General features: G+C 41.9%; 1 pseudogene; it reads left to right on the top strand.

Annotated features, from left to right (window-relative positions):
• Positions 1-3,003: 3,003 nt before the first annotated feature.
• LOC123076156 (putative disease resistance protein RGA1) lies at positions 3,004-7,236 on the top strand (annotated as a pseudogene).
• The last annotated feature ends 444 nt before the right edge of the window (positions 7,237-7,680 follow it).

Here is a 7,680-nt window from a genome sequence, read left to right as displayed (position 1 = left end):
CACCCTTTGTGTCATTGTTTAACTTGTCAACCCACTTCAAATCTATGGCCTTTTGGTTCGGAGGTCGGATTACCAAAGTATACGTGTCGTTGCTCTCAATCGCCTTCATCTCCTCATCCATGGCGTGTGTCCATCTTGAACTTTTGCTTGCCTCTACGAAGTTCGCCGGCTCCTCAACTCCGAGCAAACATAGTCCAGAGTATTTGAACGTAATTGGCTTTCCGTACTTGTAGACTTTATTGAGGGTCTTGTAGCGATGAGGCCCGGAAGAATCCGTTGAGCCTTACGAGGGAGACGACACAAATTGTGTCGGTGTTGATGCACTTGAGGAAGACGGTTGTGTCCTGGGCGTGGTAGATGCAGGGTCGCCAGCATCCACATTGTCGGCGTACTCGTTGTGATCGTGACCATCATCTTGATTGTCATCATCACTGTGCGCCTCGTTGTCAATGTCATCGCCGATATATCCACCCATTTTGTACGCCTCATTGTTGTTATCACCTTGCGACCCATGCGCGTCGTCGTTGGTGTCGGCTCCATGGTGATCATTGTCGTTGCGGTCACCTTGCTTGGGCATCTTGTTAGCCACCAGGACGTCCTCTCCTGTATCATCATCAGTTGAAAATTCAACCGTGAATATATTACCGTTTGGAGTATCGTCGGTTGCTGCGCTTCAATTTCAAGCTTTGTTTTCTTCAAACACAACGTTGTGTGAAATTCGTAGACGCTTGATTCGTGGATCGTAGAAGCGGTATGCCTTGGTGCCGGAACTCCTCTTGTATATGATGAACACCATCTTGGTGCTACAGTTGGCAATCTTTGAGAGGTGTGGCTCCGCCTTCTTCACATGTGCCACGCATCCAAGGGTCGGTAGATGAGACACATTCAGCTTATGTCCATAAATTTCACTTCTAGCGCGCGCATACACACACACAAACGAACCAGACAAGGAATATTTGATGAGAGTGGATTTTCATTACCCGGGTGTCCACGCACCCCTTTATCAGCACCGTGCATTTACAATTCGGTGCGTGGGGATATGTACCAGAGCTAACAGGCTTGTTCGGTCGCCAAGCGCGGGGCGCTGGACACTTTTCAAGCCATATCGGGACTATTCCTACACGCGGATCCACCCATTACTACCTGAGACGTCGAGAGGACATGTTGAAAAGACGTGTCTCCTTGGACATGTTGAAACTGTAGAATAATTAGAGAGTAAACGCATTAATAAAAAGAAACAAGGGGTGGTAGCTAGATCGCTAGAGTGTCTGTATGTGTCTAAAGCAACAGGAGGAAAGTAAAAAAAAACTATTTACATTTTACTCCCTCCGTTCATTTATACAAGATGTATTTGCTTTTACATATATATATATAATTTCAGAATGTAAGGTGCATTTCTTTTAATTCTTCATAATTTCCTTATTAGCTCTTCAGAAAAAAGGAAAGTATCTCTTTCCTAGTTGTCTGTACCTCTCCTTGTAGCAAAAGAAAAAAAATATCTTTCTGTCAATTGCATGTATCTCATACTTTTCTCAACTAACTGATTTACATGCCATTAATAAATAAATTTGCCAAGGGTAATTTCATCATAATATGTCTATAATTTTGTATTTTGGTCACCGTGCCGAAAATAATACACCTTGCATAAAGAAACGGAGGGAATACTACTCAGTAGGATCTTCTGTAAGGAATGTATATACTCTGGTTCACAAGTTTGGGAAAGGGATACAGAAGAATCCACATAGCTCTTTATATAAGTAATCTGAGGCGTCCAGAAAATTAATGCATGCAGGACTGTGGCTAACATGCAATGAGTTGTCTCAGGGCATCTCCAATGGTTGTAATATAGTTGTTGGTAAACTTTGCCACATATAATTTTTGATGATGTGTTATACAATAAATGAGGAAAAAGAGGAAAGTTGTATGTACATGAAGCAACACCTTTTGCACAAGCTTCAATATAGAATGAGAGAGCACTTTATTTATTATCTCACATCCTATTGAGCAAACTAGATAGTACAACCCATTAAAGTTGTTGTATGTTAAGGTGTTGGTTGATGACGCGGGATGTGGGGGGGGGGGGGGGGGGGGGGGGGGGGCAGGCTAGCCAAGCATCATGTAGCCGCACTCTCCACAGCACGGCGTCATCCCTGCACTGTTTCAGCAGCCTGGGGATTGACGGCGGCAACCCTTGGAAAACCACCGATGTTGAATAGGAAACTTCAAACTGACGTGGCTTACATTGTCGTGACCTCTAATAATCCGCACTACGTAGGCATGGTACTCTTTTAAAATAACACGGAACGTAATCGTGAAGAAAATAGGTGCTTCTCTGCATTTTTTTTAAGGTGTACTACTACTAACAGGCTTTTTTGCCACTGAGTTCTGCGTGCATAACTGCATATCCTATTTTTGGTCATTACTGTCTCTCTATCGTGTGGGCCTAACAAAGTGAGAAGGGGAAATGAGGAAATGGGATTAGTGGCAAAGACGAATACTTCCCTTCAATAAGTATACAATATAGTTGCATATGTTGGAGTAGCTTCTTTTTTTTGTTCTTACACCTTTCTATAATGAACACCGAAACAAAATTCAACTATATACTACCTCCGTCTCGGTGTATAAGTCATTCGCATAGTTTTAGGTCGACAATTTAACTATCTAAATATGTATTATATATGACAAAAAAATATTTAGAAACTACATCTTTGTAGAAATTTAGTTATATACTTTTCATGACATATAACATATATTTAATTCCTCAAATTGATGACCTAGAACTACCCGAATGACTTTTACACCGAGACGGAGGGAGTAGTCTACATGTGTGCTTACTACTTCAGACATTATAAGCTTGTCCTTAACAACAACATAATTGTAGAACTACAGCAGAAGGCAATGTGAGATCAGCAGTGCATGTATCGTCATTGCCTTTGTTTGCCCAGAGGATATCTAGTCACTTACTGACCAAACACTTTGAACCAGAAGCATCTCTCCACCAATATGGCATCAAATCATCCAATAAACAAGGTAACTACACTTCAGGCCACATCTCTCCCACCATTCAAGATGATTGCCTGTTTTCAATACCGTACTCTTTGAACTAAGCTAAATTCGTTTATATGATTTTAACAGTCCTCGGTTAAAGCCATGGCTTGGGGATTATTCAATGATGGTGCTGAGGTGCTTTCCAACTTCAATGCATATAAAGAATTCTTCAGCTGGACGGCATCAGTTATAACCGCCATTCGTTATCGACAGAGCACCTCAAAATCGCCAGCCATAGACAAGACAGCTGCACAGCCACATGATAAAAAGCAATTTGATCGGCTGGAGGTTGATCTTTGGAAGCTGAAGACAACAATGCCCAAGATGCTTGACCTCATTGATCGGGTCGAGTTTCTAAGCCATAAGGAACAAGCGGCTGCTTTCCTCCCGGATATTAAAGGTGCAGTGTTCGATGCGGAGGACGTGCTTGATGAGTTTGATTATGATGTACTCAAGTTGAAGGTTCAATGCAGCAAGGATTTGGAGCCAGATCATTATAATGACACCTTTCTGGAATTCTTTGACAGATCCAGTGATTACATAAGACGAGTCAAGATAATTCAAGAAAAATTAGATCATGTTCATAAGCAGGCCATGGATATGAGCTTGCACCAAGCACCGCGGAAGTTTGATAAATCAGTTAGGCCAGAAACAACTACGTGGAAAAAATGGTTGGTCGTGAAAAAGAAATGAAGGAGTTGTTGGGAAAACTAGGAGTTCGTGGACTGAAGAGAGGAAGAACTGAAAGCAAAGCAAGAATGACAGAGTTGCCTGTGTTATCCATTGTTGGCATGGGAGGTGTCGGAAAGACAACAATGGCCCAACAAATCTGCAAGAATACAAATGCGAAAGAATCACTTTGGCCCCATAATTTGGACATGTGTTTCAGATGACTTTGACACAAAAAGGTTAACGAAAGCGATTTTAGAGGGCTTCGGAGGAGATGCATCATCTGATAATCTGAATGTTCTTATGGGTAAACTAGAAGGTCGTGCCAAGTCCAATAAGTTTTTGCTTGTCCTTGATGACATGTGGGATGATATCTTGAAGCATGACGCGGCAGGGTGGAAGAGCTTGTGTGAATGTTTGAAAAGTGGCGCTGAAGGGAGTAGGATTTTGGTCACCACTAGATTTCGTGAGGTTGCTGAGCTAGTTGGCCCAATGAATAATTATGAGTTAAATGGCTTAGAACCAAAGGTATTCTGGGATTTCTTCAAATCCTGTGCATTTGGATCCACGAGTTCTTGCAACGACCAGGTGTCATTGGAGTTGGAGTGCGTTGCTAAAGACATTGTTCCAAAATTGAAGGGTTCCCCATTAGCTGCCAAGACTATTGGCCGCTTGCTGGGAATGGAGCTAAGTACAACACACTGGGAAAATATAAAGGAAAGTGAACTATGGCAATTAAAACAAAAAGATACTGACATTCTGCCAGCCCTTCGACTGAGCTATATGTACCTACCGCAGAAACTGAGGAAATGCTTCTCAATCTGTGCAATGTTTCCCAAGGATCACAAATTTGGGAAGGATTTTCTGGCTGATATTTGGATTGCACACGGATATGTCGAGGGGCCCCAAGAAGCATCAGTGTCCTTTGATGCCCTTGCAAATCGTTCATTCTTTCAGAAAGCATCACCACAGAGTGTTAAGTACTATGTAATTCATGATCTGATGCATGATACAGCACAGCTAGTCTCAAAGGGTGAGTGCTTCTTTATCAAGCATGCTAGTGACCTAGATAAAGTTCCTTCAAATGTCCGTCATCTGTCAATATTCACAAACGGAAATGTTCAGTGTTCTGAATTAAAGAGCCTATGTGACAAGAAATATTTGAGCCCTGGTATGCGATGAATCATATAGCAAAGCAAAAGATTTTGAGCATGTGATAAACTGTTGGTTCATGGAGCTACCAAAAATCCATGTATTGAGTTTTAAACTTTCCGGAGTACGACAGCTACCTGAGAGCATGGGCAACTCAAAGCATCTGCGTTACCTTTCTTTACTTGGAAGTGTTACTTTCAGCACATTTCCATTATCAGTATGTCGTCTGCATCATCTGAAAGTTATAGACTCTGGCAGTTGTGTGATTGAGAAGTTTCCTCCAGGCTTCAGTGATGTCCTCAGCTTAGAGAAGATCAATTCAAAGAGTATTAGTTACAGCAAGGACCACTCTGGCAAACTCTGCCTAAAATGGTGCCTTCCGCTGCAAAGTCCTGAGGCGGTGAAGATAATGGAAACCCAGATGGAAATGTTACCTCACTGGAATCTCCAACATTTGCAGGTAAAGGACTACGGAGGTAAATCTTTCCCTAGCTGGATCCAGCCCAACCTCCTGCCAAGGTTACGCTCTCTTGAATTTATGGATTGTGTCAACTTGAAGAGCATACCATTCTTTCACCAGTTAGATGGGTCACTTGGCAATACATCACTGTCAGACAACATTAATCGTCTTGAAGAGTTAGTCATAAAAGAATGTGGTCAAATCAGTTGGCAAGGCTCGGTGGTCTTACCTACTTCTCTTAGGAAGCTATACCTTGAGAAACCGGGCTATTCCGCGGATCATTTCGTGAGCTGCTTCTTAGACCTCACCTTCCTCATTAATTTGAAAATACATTTCTGCGACTTGTTGACAGCTATTCCCCTGCATGTGTGGAGAAGCAATCTTCCATCCCTGAAGGAACTCGATATTTATTTTTGCATTAACCTTACATCGATAGTCTCTGAAGCAAGCAGTAGCAGTAGCACCACCAATGGCGGTATTAAAGGATTCTCATCCCTTGCTAAAATACGTATTGATTCTTGTCCGAAATTATTGAGCTTGCATGAATTCTTGAAGCCTGATTGTCTACCTGCCGTGATGACCATTGAGGTTTCCTATTGTGAAGAGTTGATGTCGCTGTCTGTTGATAGGCTCGACGGGTTGCAGAAGTTGACAATTGGATGTTCTAATAAGTTCAATATGCAGAGGGAAATGATATTACCATCCTCTCTTAAGAAGCTCACCTTGACTTCTTGTCAGGGCATAGAATCCATCAACCTCGCCAATAGCCAGTTGGCATGTTCTCCAGTATTGGAGGAACTTAGCATTTACAACTGTTCAGACCACTGTTTTAAATAGCCCGCTATAGCTACGCTATAGCACGCTATAGCGTTTACAAAAGGTCTTGCGCTAAGAGACTTTGGTCCAAACAAATGAACAAACATTTTAAATAGCGCGCTATAGCTTCGCTATAGCACGCTATAGCATTTGGAAGAGGAAATATGACAGCTGTTCATAAAATAAAGAAAGTGACGATAGAGTCGTGCCACCAGCTCAAGGAAATATGACAGTCATTCGATCACCGGTATGTACAATGACGGGCAATTTAACTACTGTATGCACATCATTTGTTCTTCAGAATTTATTCTTAGATAGCTGGATGTTAATCTCCCTATGTCACTCCTGAAAAATAAAATAGATTTAGAACTTTCAGCTCATTAACCTTTTTTATTTGTCTAGCCTGGATGGTACTTCTGATGATTAAAACAGAATTGAGGACATGATGCACGGCGGCGCCACCTTCATTGAGAACCCGTAATATGTCGTGCATCGGTGCATGGCTGTTGGAGTGTGAGGAAAACAAATTAAGGGCACTTTGATTCTCCAGGAGCTTGCTAGTATCCTGTATCAACTATAGCAGCAGCGCGGTTGTTTGCTACGTATCAAGGCGGAGTAGAATTTCAGCCTTGAGTAATGTTTGTGTGGGTATCCTGCATTTCTATCTCCCCACTGGAGCATGTTCCGGTGGAGAAATTATATTTCCTGTTCCTATCCAACTTATTTACCTTATATCCTCATGAACCTACCAATTCGTTATTGTAAAATAATGTGTGAACATGACATTTCCAGCTGGTTAATTACTTGTAGTAATATGTATCGAAGTAAATTATTAAGACACATATCACTTGTTCGTCTTTTGCTAGTTCTGTGATTGCTCAAATGCAATGGCAAAGTAAATTTGTAGCTAGAGAGATACTACCTCCGTATCAAAATATAAGATATGTTTTAGACTAAAATAGCCTAGCAAAACGTCTTGTTTTTTGATACAGAAGTAATAGTACCCCAAGTCTTTTTCAAGGAGGACTACAAGGAGCTAGCGGTACATTTTTTTAGGAGGCCTTGGAAAGAGGTTGAAGGTCATCCTCTGAACATTTCAGCGCCATTGCAAGGAAGTTGAAGCTGTTTGAGTTCAGTAAAACTGATAGTCGGAGCTGCCCCGTTATTCCAGAACTGAAGGAACGGAGAGATTGAGCGCTGCCGCATAAGAATCAATCAAGCAGTGGTGGCTTCTCATCCGGTATATAGCCAAAAACTATCACTCTTGTGACTAGTGTTGCCAAAAACTATCACTCTTGCAGCTCGTGACAAAAAACTACACTTTTTTGTTTGAAAGTATGTGCTCTAGCTGTGCTTTTGAAAATAAAACTCTAGCTGCGCTTTTCAAAAACTATCATTCTAGCAGCTTGTGACGATGTACAAACGAAAATGGCATTTGCTCCCTCGGCAAAGCCCACCACTAGCACTCTATTACTTTCATCCAAGCGAGCACTAGTTGGGAGCAAATTGGGCAGGTCCATGACCCGGCTCAGCAC

Source organism: Triticum aestivum, chromosome 1B (assembly GCF_018294505.1).
Source record: "Triticum aestivum cultivar Chinese Spring chromosome 1B, IWGSC CS RefSeq v2.1, whole genome shotgun sequence".
Taxonomy (NCBI): Eukaryota; Viridiplantae; Streptophyta; class Magnoliopsida; order Poales; family Poaceae; genus Triticum; species Triticum aestivum.
Note: the sequence above shows the minus strand (reverse complement) of the source record. Positions and strands in the feature narration are given on the sequence as shown.